The following is a 13574-nucleotide window of genomic DNA, read 5'->3' as shown; positions in this document are numbered from 1 at the left end:
AATCTGAAGCCAGATTTCATGTTGATTCCTAGTACTCCATCCAGCCAGAATAAGCACCCAAAATAATTACTTAGTGGAAGGGGGAACAGATGAAGAAGGAAAAGAAGAGTAGTAGAGGCCCTATTATTGACAGCTTTTATCTCTTACTACCAATTACAAAGTATGGTCTCTCATTATTTGGACATGTGTTTTTGCCTGTCAATCGGACTGGACGTCTGATGAATAGAGTCTGTCCCTTGGGGACCTCTATTTCCTCCTGAGTACACAGGAAATGCTGGATAAATAACCTCCATACCAGAAAAACAAATGACATGACTCTAAGAATTCTCAGGAAATTATACCACCTCATCATGTTGTTTAGTAACTTACTCCTCATTCCTCAATTTCTTAAATAGTCTAATAATAGACCATACCTCTTAAAGTTTCATGAAGGTAATTGAGATAATATTTACAGAGAGTTTAGCAAAACCCATCAGAGTAGGCACTCAACGTAATTTATTATTACTAATATTATAATATCCAGGTTTCCATTGGTTTAAAATGAACTATCTGTATGTATATATGTATGTTTACTATATATATAATACTATATCTATTATACTATACTATATATAATACTAATATTGCTTTTAAAATAATCTTAAGTACTTAGTGTCTGGCGAGCACTTTAGAAGGTGACTTATAGGTATTACTAATTTTAACAATGAAGCTCAGAGAAGTCAACTTAATTTATCCTTGATCAGATACCTAAAATGTACAAGAGCTAAAGTAAAAATATGAGTCTTTGTGATTTCAAAGTCAATAGCATTGCTCCTAAAATTAAGGACAGAATCTGAGCCAGGTCCCCACTCCTCTGCCCCTCCGAAGGTGTGAAGAGTTATTACTGATAGGAATGCTCCCTGTCTCTCAGTCCACAAGTCATGCTCCTATTTCCTACCCTGGGACACAACATTTCTTTCAAAGGAGAAGCTCCACCTTTTCAGTGAGGCTACAGTATTACCACTCTGCCATGTGAAAGAAGACAGACTTGGAGAAGGCAGTAGCTACAATCCTGTTGGACACTGGAATTCCTTGTTGATGGGGAATCGAACCTAGAAAACAGTCATCTTTTCCTGTTGACCTCCAGCTCACAAGACAGAATTGGTCTTGCTTCCTAAAAAGGATACCACTGGACTAGCATATCTTAGCACACACTAGTCCATTCATGGAGGGGAGGTAGTCTATTTAGATCCAGGTTACCTGTTCCCTCACACGGCACTCAGCATATCTGTTTGTAGCAAAGCACATCTAATATCACCACTACTGTGTAATCACTAAGAAAACGAATTTTATTAAGTAAAAGACAAAAATGCCAGTTTCTTACAAGCTGGGCTAAGCATTATGTATAATCAACTTCTCCCTGCCTTTTAAAAATCAGATTAATGAAGCAAGAGTGCTTTTCAAATATAATCAATCTTGGGATTTGAGTGGGTGTGGAGGGTAACATTTACCAAACACGTTGCTCTCAGAGTCTTTGCATTTATGCTTGTGTTACTCTTCTGCAAAGTGAGTGGCTAATAGCCTGTCCTATTTGAGTGGTGATTATATTTACATTGACTATGCTTAATGCATTGATGGGAGTGGGAGGTTATAAGCAAGAAAATATGAGTGATCAACAATCTTTAATCATATGGCCTTTTGAAACCTGCTCATAGATACTGAGCATCACTCTGCTTCATTCTCCTGTCTCTTCTTACTCTCACAATTCAGTCAGAAAAAAATGCCAATTAATAACAATATTGATTCCAGCTAACAATTACCGAGTGCTTACTAAAGCCCAAACACTCGAAATCCTACTTACTTCTCACAGCAACCATATGAGGAAAGTATTATTACTTTCCCCATTTTACAGTTGAGAAAACTGAGATCTACCACTTTTAAGTCAACTTGCCCAGCAACTTTTTACCCTTAATCAAAGGTGGAGTGAGGACTTAGCATCAGGTAGATGTGCCATTAGTCTCTGGTCTTGACTGCTATACAGCCTCCTGACAAAGGAAGGAAAAGCCAAAGGTGGTGAAAATGTTGCATCCTGACACATGTCTACTTTGATCAGAGTACTTCTCAACAAGGTGCTCCAGCTCTCGCTACCATTTTCTTCATGGTCTAGTCCAATCTAAGGCCTTTCTTTGGCCTCCAGTATGAGAACAAACAGCTGCAGTAAGAATTCATTCATTCCATCCATTCCATAAACACTTGCTGAGGACCTAGTCTATACCCAAACATGTGTCAAGCGCTCAAGAAATGTCACCTCAAGAAATTTAGAGTTTACATGATTTTAGTGCACAAGATGCACATAGAAGCACGTGGCTGGTCACCCAGCTCAGAATGATCCAAGGGAAGCATCATCAGAGCTGAGACTTGAGGCTGAAGAGAATTTATCAAGGCAAAGTGTATTTGTGTGAGCTGTGGCCTCAGTAACTGTCCTGTTTCCTGCCTGCCAGAATGTTGTTTTTCCTCTTTATGGGCTTACCAAAATCAAAAGCAGCAATGCCAACCATCAGTCATCCAAATAAGAGGAAATATAGTATATTGCATGAAGAGAAAACCTAACAGGACAAGCACGTTACGATGCAGGAGGTAAAGATACAGTCACAGTTTCTAGTGACCTTGGCCGACTGGTAGCATCTCACCGAGCAGTCCGCTTCCTTGTCATTGCTGCATAAATATGTATGTAAAGGTATATGAATACAAATGTAACTGCCAGCTCTCCTGATCTTTTTACCTCTGCCATAAGAATGGCACGTCCCTAATCAGGTCTGCTCCTTTAGCCTGGTTCCTACCATGCAGAAATGAAGAAATGTAGAGCAAGGCCACAGCAGCTGACCTATAGTTAAAAACATGCAATGTAAGTGAGAAATAAATCATAAATCCCTAAGAGAATGGGGTTGTTTGTTACTGCAGCAAACCTGAAGAACATACCTTCTAAGAGAGCTCTTTGGATTTCATTGCTAGCCATACAGGAAAAAAGCAAATACCAAAGCGAAACAAAAGAAATAAACATCTTTGAATGGGGTGGCTGATTTTGCCTGGGGCTGTTTCATGCCACCAGTCATTTCCTATGATTTTGTAATGGTTGCCTGGAGGGCTGTAAGAACATTTCTGGAGTCATCTATCTACAACCTCAACAGGGAAAATTGACATAATTGGTTAGTAATGCCAGCCATGAGCATGGAATTGAGAGGTGGTGATGCAGATGATGTGTTTGCTCATCTAGGGCCTCAACTTCTCCCACCCTTCCTGCCCTTCAAAGAAAGGAATATTGTGTTTTCCTCATTGTCTCCCTCGGTATCCTTCTAAATATTCCTTCCCCCTCACTGGAATCTCACAATTCTGGTGGCAGTACCTGGGAGAGTGGTGGTAAATGAGGCTGGCTTTTTTGCAGAGTAAAGGGTCAGTGTAAATACTCATCTTTTTTCCTTGGACGACCTGCCCGTGTGCTTTCCTTCTCTCATCACTCCCTATTCTGAAAGAAGTGGTCAGTTTTACTGACTCTGTAACTGGTCTTACACAAAACACATGTAACTCTTGCCAGAGCTGAATGGGGTATCTTCACAAAACCCCATTCTTGCCAATTCTACTAGCTCACTCAGGGTTAGGCTGGGACATAAAACAGTGCACCAGAGACATATTTCATGTAGTAATCAGGCATTAGCACTAAGCGTATGCCATATTCCTTCTCACAGAACCACCCTCCAACAAACCACTCTTACACTGTTAGAGCGCCATCTAGAGGCCACTCTAACAAATACCGTTTCCCAAGCCTCTCAATTAGCCTGCTATAAAGGTAGCAACACTACAAACTAAATGAGTAGGAGAGAAGTAATTTTTACTGTGCATCTCTATGTGGCAGGATGCTATTGTTGGAGACTGAATGCTTTATCTCACTCAAACATATAAAGTAGTTATTATTATCCCCATTTTACAGATGAGAAAACTGGACTTAGAGTGTGCTCTTTGCTCAACCAAGAAGCAGAGCCAGCATTCAAAACCTTGTCTTGCTGATATCCATGCGGATACTCCTTCTACTATTCAGCACGTCCAACTCTATTTGGCTCAGTGCTCTTAGATTTCAGGATGTTTTGTTAAACCTCAACAGAATATGTCAATGAAGAAGACGTGTCTGTACAGAACCAAATACACTTAGTTACTTCCCCTATCTTGACTATTCCATGTCTTTTCCCTCTATGACAGATATGCGCTAAATAAATATTTGTTCAATGAATAAATGACAGATAAAATGTTTTTCCTCTTTCCTTGCCTCCTTTCAAACCCTTTTCAAAACTGCATTCCCAGAATAGCTGCACCCACATCTGACCACTCTGTACATTCTCATCACGTGAAAGGTCTTCCTTGCCACCCTCCTCCACCCTCCAAGTAAATGCCATACTACACAGTCCATGCATTTCTAAGGATAAAGTGATTCAGAGTTAAAATTAATCAGGATACTCCTAATGTGAAAGAAACCCAATGCCAAACCATTTTTCTACAGTAAAGAGTCATTGAATCATCTGAATAACCACTTTCTTATTCATCTGTTTTGTTGAGCGTGCTTTCCTGATACTGGTTTATATTAACTAAGGTGTGGATATATATCTAAACATTAATGTTTATTTTTCAGTGACACCCAATTAAGCCTTGTAAGTATTTTTTCTAGGACTGTACGCATCGTTTCAGTAAGAGTGGGAGCTCTACGAGGGCAAGTACTAATTTTGAAAATATTTTGTAACCCTCTAATTCCCACTGCAGTGTCTTCAGCTATATTATTAAATGTTTATGACTGACAAAGAACTTGTCCCTCTCTAACTAGTCCTTTGAAAGAAATACGAATGAGCAATTAAATGTTAAAACGGAGCAAAAGAATGAGGAGTAGATTTTCCCAGAAGGTAATTATTGAGTGCCTATCATATTCCAGGAACCACACTGGGTGACGGGGGAACATAGTCTCTGGCCTCCAGGCTACACACAGTCTCATGGGATAAACAGACAATTACGGTGCAGTGTTCTGGGTGGGCAGAGGCCCACAGTGTTCTGGGTGGGCAGAGGCCCACACTTTGAGGGAAGGCAAAAATGACTGACTGCTGAGGTCTCTAATTACTGAGCTTTCTCCTGAAGTGACGGTAAATGCTATAACGCAATTATAATAAATATTATAATGCAATTACAATAAATGTGCGTTGAATTAAATCAAATTGTTGCCTTGCTCTCCAGAAGCTCAAATACGAAATATGAGCCATGAAAATTAGAAATGTGTGTTTTTTTTAATTCAGAGCTTCTAAGTATGTTACCTCTGGAGATATTTCAGAAAATTTTAACCCATAATAGTCCTTAAGAAATTTTATAAGATTCTATCCTACCCAAATGGCCCTTTGATCTGCTGAATAGATCCTTCTAGAAGTTTCTTTAGATTTTTCACAGGCATTGGAGGTAAAAGAATCCAAGGAACTGGCAAACCTAGAATCTAATTTTTCTGACATTGGGTGATTTAAAGTTGATAATGACAACGGAATGTGATTGAAAGCATCCACAATTTGTACAAAATTGTGTCACGTAGAACTGTGGCCCCCAGCACCTATAAATGCTATTCTCTCAGAATTAGGGGCATCTTAAACTTTTTTTCTACCCTGCTCAACAAGCTCTTTGAGAGCACAGCCTGTGTCTTTTTTTTTTTTTTTTTGCGGTATGCGGGCCTCTCACCATTGTGGCCTCTCCCATTGCGGAGCACAGGCTCCGGACGCATAGGCTCAGCGGCCAGGGCTCACGGGCACAGCCGCTCGGCGGCATGTGGGATCTTCCCAGACTGGGGCATGAACCCGTGTCCCCTGCATCGGCAGGCGGACTCTCAACCACTGTGCCACCAGGGAAGCCCTGTGTCTTTCTTATTACCATACACTGGGTCCTGCCAAAGTGGAGGGCACAGAGTAAGCATTTACATGTAATGAGATGGATTAAAATATTATAATTGAATGCATGTAAACAAATATAATTGACTGTCCCTTGGAATGGCCTGAAGTTTTTGTGGAACTTATAAATGTACATCTCTCCATCACCCTCTTTGTTGAGCCAATTTGTCTTCTTTTCAATTTAAACTTTCTGCCTTATTGCTTACAAGTAAAATATCTTTTTATAGACATATTAGAAAATAAAAATAAGCAACATTTTAAAAATAAAAAAATTCTACCACCTAGAGTTAATCAATATTAACATTTCGTTTCATGTTTTTTTCAAGATTTTTCTATGCAAATATACACTTTCAAAAATAAAGATATTTTCCTGATGTATATATTATTTTGTAACATATGCATATAAACAATAAGTAAGCATATTTCATACCATAAGTATGCATGTATATTCTCATCTTTAGTGGTTACAGATCCAACATCTATATCTCAAAATTTATTTAACCTATACTTGATATCAGACAGCTAGGTTTTTCCAAATTTTTTTTATTTTAAACAACATTGTGACAAAGGTCTTTATACTTAAACTTCTTGCATTCATTTGAGAGTTTCCTTAGAAAACTAATAGAATTGCTGGGCCAAAGGGAAAGACCATTTTAAAGCCTCCTGATGCTTAGGCCTAAATTTCTCTCTGGACCCACCTTATATAGACACTGTACCAATCCTGGGTAGTATCATTGTTCAAGCCTGTATGATAAAGAAAATTTTAATATTCATTTATTTTCTATAGTTAGTAAACAGGAACATGATTGTGTAAACCCTGTCTATGAATATAAGCAGAACGTATAATAGTTAAGAAGTGAGTTCTCAAGCCAGATTACTTGATCCCATATCCTGATTCAGCCATCGACTAGTTCTATGCCTCAACCAATTTAAATACTTCTTCGTGCTTTTTTCCTCATCTGGAAAACGGGACAATTAAATTATCTCTCTTAGGGTTGTTCTGAAGATTAATTGTATTGATCCATCAAATGGATTCAGAAGAGTACCTTACACAGGTAGATTTTCAATAAATGCTGCACATTCTCTTCTTTTTCCTGGGAAAACTACTAAATTAATTTTTCAGCCCCCCCTTGCAGTTATGTATGTCTATGAGACTAGAACGTAAGATGAATTGATGTGTGTCATTTACTGGCCTGACTCATTAATACCTTCAAGACATGATCCTCATCCGTTACGCTGTCAGCCAGCTAAAGAGAGACAATCTCGAGGACCTAGAGCAGGTGGAACCATAGGATGGAAGGAGCCTGGATCTACGAATGAATGAATGAATGGAACAAGAGCCCCACCTCCACCAACCACACTGAACTATCAGTACATCAGTGAGAAATAAATGTGTACTGTGTTACATTTGAAATGTTTAGTTGCTTCTGTTATAGCAGTTAGCCTTTCTGAACTAGTGGAGTTGCCTGTTATTATTCTCTTATCACATACTATCTGTTTTAAAGAAGAAAGAATTTTGATCTCAAGATATGAAGAGTGGATAGATGAAAGGAGTTCAGAACTGAAAATTTGCTGCAGATAATTGATAACTTGATAATATATGATTCCAAGGGTCATTCGTCTATCTGAAATGTTTTTGTTTTTGGTTTTTTTAACCTCATTTCTTTCTTATAGTTCTCATTTTGGCTCCAGGCTAAAGAGGTTAATCTCAATACAACTAAATGGATTTATTCAACTTAAAAACACAGATTCCTCATGTCCCCTCTTAGCTTTACCAGTGAACATTGTTTTCTTACATTTATTGAAACACTTAGACCATAAATACCAAAGTACTAGCTGAGAAAATCCAGGAGGAAACATTCTTCAGGAAAAGGAGAAATATTCAAAAGAAAGGCTACTGCATTAAAAACAAAATCCAACAGCAACAGGAGAAAGTTCCCTATAATGGTTATGAAATGTCTAAAGCAAAGTTGCACCAAACAGGAATATATTTACCAAGTTTTCCTCTTGAGGACCATAGACATGAAAGAAAAATGCTCAGTTTAGGGCACTATTTGTTTTGCAAAAATAGAAAAAAGGAAAGGAAAGGAAAAAGGATACCAAGAATGATACAGAATGAATATATATATATATATATATATATATATATATATATGCCATTTTATGAGCACTGAGACACAAATTTATTCAAATATAAACCATATAATTTTTTTCTAAGGTTAGAGCTTCCAGCTGAGACTAACTGAGGTATTTTTCAGAGTATTTTGATACTCGAGGGACCATAAGATATTAAATAACACTATCAAATGTATATTTCTAAATATAGAATTAAACAGCTATCCCCTTATTTGCATCATGCTCTGTAGTGTGTTTTGTATAAAGGAAGGTATCATCAGCCCCACCCCCCAGATAGGACACTGAAATTCAGAAAAGTCAAGGGGTTTGTCCAAGGTTATATGGACAGTGTTATAAGGCCACACAAGTAATCATCCACTGAGTGATGTGCATGCTTAAATTTTCACATATGAATTTTCTAGAAATGGTTAAAGTGACAGCTATGATCAAGTTAATCAAGGTAACAGTTATAGAGGCGCCCATGAGAGGAAAATGTGAGCAATAGGATGGATTTGAATTAGCCCAGCTTAAATCATAGAAAAGAACAATTGAATCATTTAATAAGCAGTAGATTAAAACCTATTCTAATAATTCCAGTGAAAACACCTGAAATACGAAAGGTTTACCAAGCCCCACTCTAATAGTATACTGGTTTCAGGAAAGAGTAAGTAAAACAAACTTTTAGGCTAATAAAGTGATTCAGCAAGTGCTTTGGATCCTTTTGTGGTGTAATTTAAGCTCCACATCTGTTCCTGAGAAACAGCTATATAACAAATATTTATATATTTAAATCCTATTGCCTATGTATTTTCATTATTCCATCTGAAACATAATTCTTTAGAAAAAGAAGAGAAGCTAAGGGACCTCTTTATAAAATCATACAAATACAACAAAGTTGTAAATAATCATGCATTTAAAAGAAAATTAAACTTTCTTGAAAATGTAATAAGAATATTCTAAACAAAACGTAAAGTAGGAATTCAGGGTAAGAACTGAAAGGCATTTCAACCTGTTTTGCTGTTGTTATAAAATGTTTGTGCTAAATTGAACAAATACAACAAAACAACGAAAAAAAAAGAAATGACTTTCAGTTCTAAATCAGTTTGGCAAATATGCATAAATACCTCTTTATTAGTAAGCACACCAGCAGAAAACAATTCATCCCAGATGACTCAAATAAAGAGACTTTAATAAAATGACTACTTACGGAGGTGTGAGCAGGGTTAAGGAGATTTTAAAAAGGAATGGGGGGCTTCCCTGGTGGCGCAGTGGTTGAGAGTCTGCCTGCCGATGCAGGGGGTGCGGGTTTGTGACCCGCTCCGGGAGGATCCCGCATGCCGCGGAGCGGCTGGGCCTGTGAGCCGTGGCCGCCGAGCCTGCGCGTCCGGAGCCTGTGCTCCGCAACGGGAGAGGCCACAACAGTGAGAGGCCCGCGTACCGCAAAAAAAAAAAAAAAGGAATGGGGATGCTACCTAAATCTTTCTTTCCCAAATCAGAAAAAAAAAAAAAAAAAAAAGGTGAGCACAAGTACCCAAATAATAAAGTCTAGCAGAGTTGTTTAGATTGACACCGAAATTTTGCTTTGATGTTTTGGCAGCTAAGCTTAAAGAAGGATGATGATTGGTTACATCATCTGCTTCAATATTATCATCATCAACATCATCATCATCCTCAAAGAAGTATTTACTACTTATTGGGTGTCAAGAACCTGACATTGTGCTGAATAACTGTTAGAACAATCAATCTGGACTTAGTATGGGGAAATGAAGGGAGAGGAAAGAGAATCCATGAGCTCAGAAGCAAGTGAAATCACTAAGAGGCAATAGAAATAGAGAAGAATTAATGACTATGTAGACCGAAGCAGTGATAGATGGCTAGAAAAGGGGAAAGGAACTATGTGGCCAAGAAACACAGTGGAAGAAGGATCCATTAGATGAATGATTGCAGTTGTAGGGTTGTAAGAGAGAAAAAAGGAGACAAACGTACTTCTGAGGTTCTAATTCCATGTGCCCAGAGGAATAATGAGGCTGTTAACAGCTAAGGGAAGAGAGGGGGGTTGAGTGCAGGTTAGAAATGGGAGTGAGGAAACAGGGAGGTGTTTCTGGTCTTACCTGAACAAGGATTTAGACATGGATTCCAGTCCTAGCTCAGCTCCTCACTGGTTGTGGAAGAGCAGGCCAGTCTCTGAGCCTTTGTTTCCTCACCTGAAAAACCATGCTAATTTTAGTGCCTTCCTCGTAGAGACTTTTTTGGTTGTTTTGTTTTAATCAAAATCCTTTTTTCCAATAGTTGTAGGTTTACAAAAAAACTAAGCAGAAAGTACAGTTCAATATACCACCTCACTGCCCCCCAATTTCCCTTATTAACATCTTGTATTCTGTGGTACAAGATGTATTTGTTACAAATCTATTGTATTTGTTACAATAGATGAAGCAATGGTGATACGTGATTACTAACTGAAGTCCATAGTTTATACTAGGGTTCACTCTTTGTTATCTATTCTATGAATTTGGACAAATGAACGACATGCCCCCACCATGACAGTATCATTCAGAATTGTTTCACTCCCTAAAAATCTGTACTACACCTCTTCATCCCCTGCCCCCAACCCCTGGCAACCACTGATCTACTGTCTCCATAGTTTTACCTTTTCAGACTTGTCACATAGTTGGAGTCATACAGTATGTAGCATTTTTAGATTGCTTTCTTTCATTTAAAGTATGCATTTAAGGTTTATAGAGTCATTTTAAAAGCCTTGCAGAGAGTAAACACTAAACAAATACTAACTGTTGTTACTCCTATCATTAGCATTGTTATTATTTCATAAAGGCTTCATTTTCCTAGGGTTTTGAAAAGTAGATCATGCATTTCCCTAGAGTCATGTAGGTCCTGTTTGCTGGTTCTCCCTGTTATATCTACTTTCTTTTACTCCCAACTTTTTGGTAACATTTCTTTCACCTCTAATTTGTTTACTCACTCCTCTTATCCCCTCTAAACTGACAGTTTTATCAGAAAAGGGACTATTTTTGCCTTGTCCACTACTCTATTCCCAGCATTGAGCACAGTGCCTGGCAGGTGGCAGGTGCTCCCTAAACATTTGCAAAGTGAGTGAAAGGTTGGCATGGTGACCTGAATTGAAGAGACAAGGACTTGCGGTAACACAGCTTTGGGCAATGAACTGAAGGAAAGGCTGTGATGAGACCACATTCCCCATGACTAGAAAAATGGTGGAGGACTTGATCCAGCCTACAGCTCACACACACAGGGACTTAAGTAGCTGTTAAAGGGAGTCTTCATTTTCATTATTCCCTAATCTCAACCTGTAGTATTTTAAGTTTCTATATAGCAAGAGATGTGTCAAATGGCTTTAGATAATACACTGAATGTTATTCAAATATATAAAATTTAATATCTAATTATAACTTTTTGAGTCCAACTCAAATCAGAAGTAACTTTACCCTAATTTTTCTTTGGATGCAAAACAAATTCGCCTACCCACAGTGCTACCTGAAATAAAATCAACACTAGTTAATCAGTGTTCCTTAGGACCCGCTCCAGATATGTGAGAAGAGAATTGTTTAAAAAACAATTGATGTCTCTCCTCTGGCTCATCTCCAAAGTATTCAAAGCATGTCTCTTCATCCCTGCACGTTTTTCTTTTTGTCCCATTTTCATTTTAAACTAATGATAATGATACTTCATTGATGTCGCTCTGGAAGAATGGTTAAGTGGAAAGTTTCCTCTAAACCAAAATGTTCCCTAACCCACTGGGGAATTCTGAAAGCTAGATACTAATACGTACTGTAATTAAGAAATAATGACCTTTCCACCATGATTTATTTCCACAGATTTAGATTCAATGCTGAGAAGCTACAGTTTAAATTGTTGCCGTGCCCAATAGTAAAAACTCCTATAAATCCTCTGAGGTCAATTGTAAAAAAACATGCATTTCAGCAAAAAGAAAGTTAAGTGAAGGTGTTGTTCTTATTTGTTACCCTCACTTCCACCCAAATTAAAGGAACCACACAAGCAGCCAGATGGACAGAGAAAGGGAGAGAGGGAGAGAGGGAGAGAGGGAGAGGGGGAGAGGGGGAGAGGGGGAGAGGGGGTGAGAGGGAGAGGGGGAGAGGGGGAGAGGGGGAGAGGGAGAGGGAGAGGGAGAGGGAGAGGGAGAGGGAGAGGGAGAGGGAGAGGGAGAGGGAGAGGGAGAGGGAGAGGGACAGGGAGAGGGACAGGGAGAGGGAGAGGGAGAGGGAGAGAGAGAGAAAATTAATATGAAAAAGCATTACCCTGGGCTTGCTCTGAGGTCTTGGGGGTAGTTTCTCTGCTAGCCCTGCTACTGTGAAGCCTGAAGCCGTCCCCTTTCCATTCCTTAGGGTGCCTGTTCAGTTAACTAACTGAACAGTAAGAAAAAAGAATGAATGCAAGGTCTAAGGCCTTGAGTAAGGTACTTCTCAGCTGCCCTGAAGGATTAACGGTGATAGCACAGGGCAAGAAAAACCCCACTGCTTGCTCAGAAGAAACTGGAATTCAGCAGATTCAGCTCTTAAATGTAAGTTAACAGCACCGGGTGCGGAATGAGACCACTTACCAGCTGTGTCAACTTGAGCGGCACCCTTAATCTCTCTGAGCCTCATTTGCTTCACCTGTCAAATGTGGCTGATGATTTCTCTTTTTGTGGGGCTGCGTATATCAACGTAAAAAGCACAGTGGTGCATTTCCATTTTTTAAAATTATGCTGGCCTCAGCTAATCTTCAAAGAAGCCTCTGGAAACAGTTACAAGGGAGGTCAGAGAACCACCCCTTGGCTTAATTTGGGACACAGGGCAAATCATCGGCAGTGATGGGAACCTTGAACTGGGGATGGAGTATTTTACTTGAAATGTACAAAATTGGGATGAAGCAATTAGATTAGAAAATTGTAAACCTGGTGAGAGGATTAAGAAAATTCTGTTTTATCCTAATTAATGTCAAATGTATTTTTCAATCACCCCATAATGAGAAAATCAGAGAATCCTGAAAAGAAAAAAAAGTTAGATCTTTCTCACCCCCGACAAAAGTGAAATAGAGTATGTGGCTTTTTATTATTATTATTATTTGCGGTATGCGGGCCTCCCACCGTTGTGGCCTCTCCCGTTGCGGAGCACAGGCTCCGGACGCGCAGGGTCAGCGGCCATGGCCCACGGGCCTAGCCGCTCCGCGGCACGTGGGATCCTCCCGGACCGGGGCATGAACCGGCGTCCCCTGCATCAGCAGGCGGACTCTCAACCACCGCGCCACCAGGGAAGCCCCACAAATACATTTTTGTAATACAGTAATGACTCCAGAAAAAAGTGTGATGTTTTAAAGGGTATTCTGATTTAGATTGAGAAGGCCGCTCTGGGGAAAGGCAATCATATGCCCTCCCTCCTTAACACAGGCTTTTCCAGAGCATACTCTGCAATGGAAGCTGGTGCATGAGTAGTTTATTTAAGGGAGAAGCATGAGAGACAGGGACCAAGAGAGCCAACACAAGCCTAC

General features: G+C 39.3%; 1 long non-coding RNA gene across 1 annotated transcript in view; it reads right to left on the bottom strand.

Annotated features, from left to right (window-relative positions):
• LOC125964014 (uncharacterized) overlaps window positions 1–10255 on the bottom strand; it is a 128836-nt gene extending 118581 nt beyond the window's left edge. Inside the window, exon 1 of the long non-coding RNA XR_007476507.1 lies at window positions 10166–10255. This is a non-coding gene — a long non-coding RNA (uncharacterized LOC125964014). The remainder of the gene's footprint in view (window positions 1–10165) is intronic.
• Window positions 10256–13574: the final 3319 nt, after the last annotated feature.

The sequence above is a fragment of the Orcinus orca genome, chromosome 3, assembly GCF_937001465.1.
Source record: "Orcinus orca chromosome 3, mOrcOrc1.1, whole genome shotgun sequence".
In the NCBI taxonomy this organism is placed as follows: domain Eukaryota; kingdom Metazoa; phylum Chordata; class Mammalia; order Artiodactyla; family Delphinidae; genus Orcinus; species Orcinus orca.
Note: the sequence above shows the minus strand (reverse complement) of the source record. Positions and strands in the feature narration are given on the sequence as shown.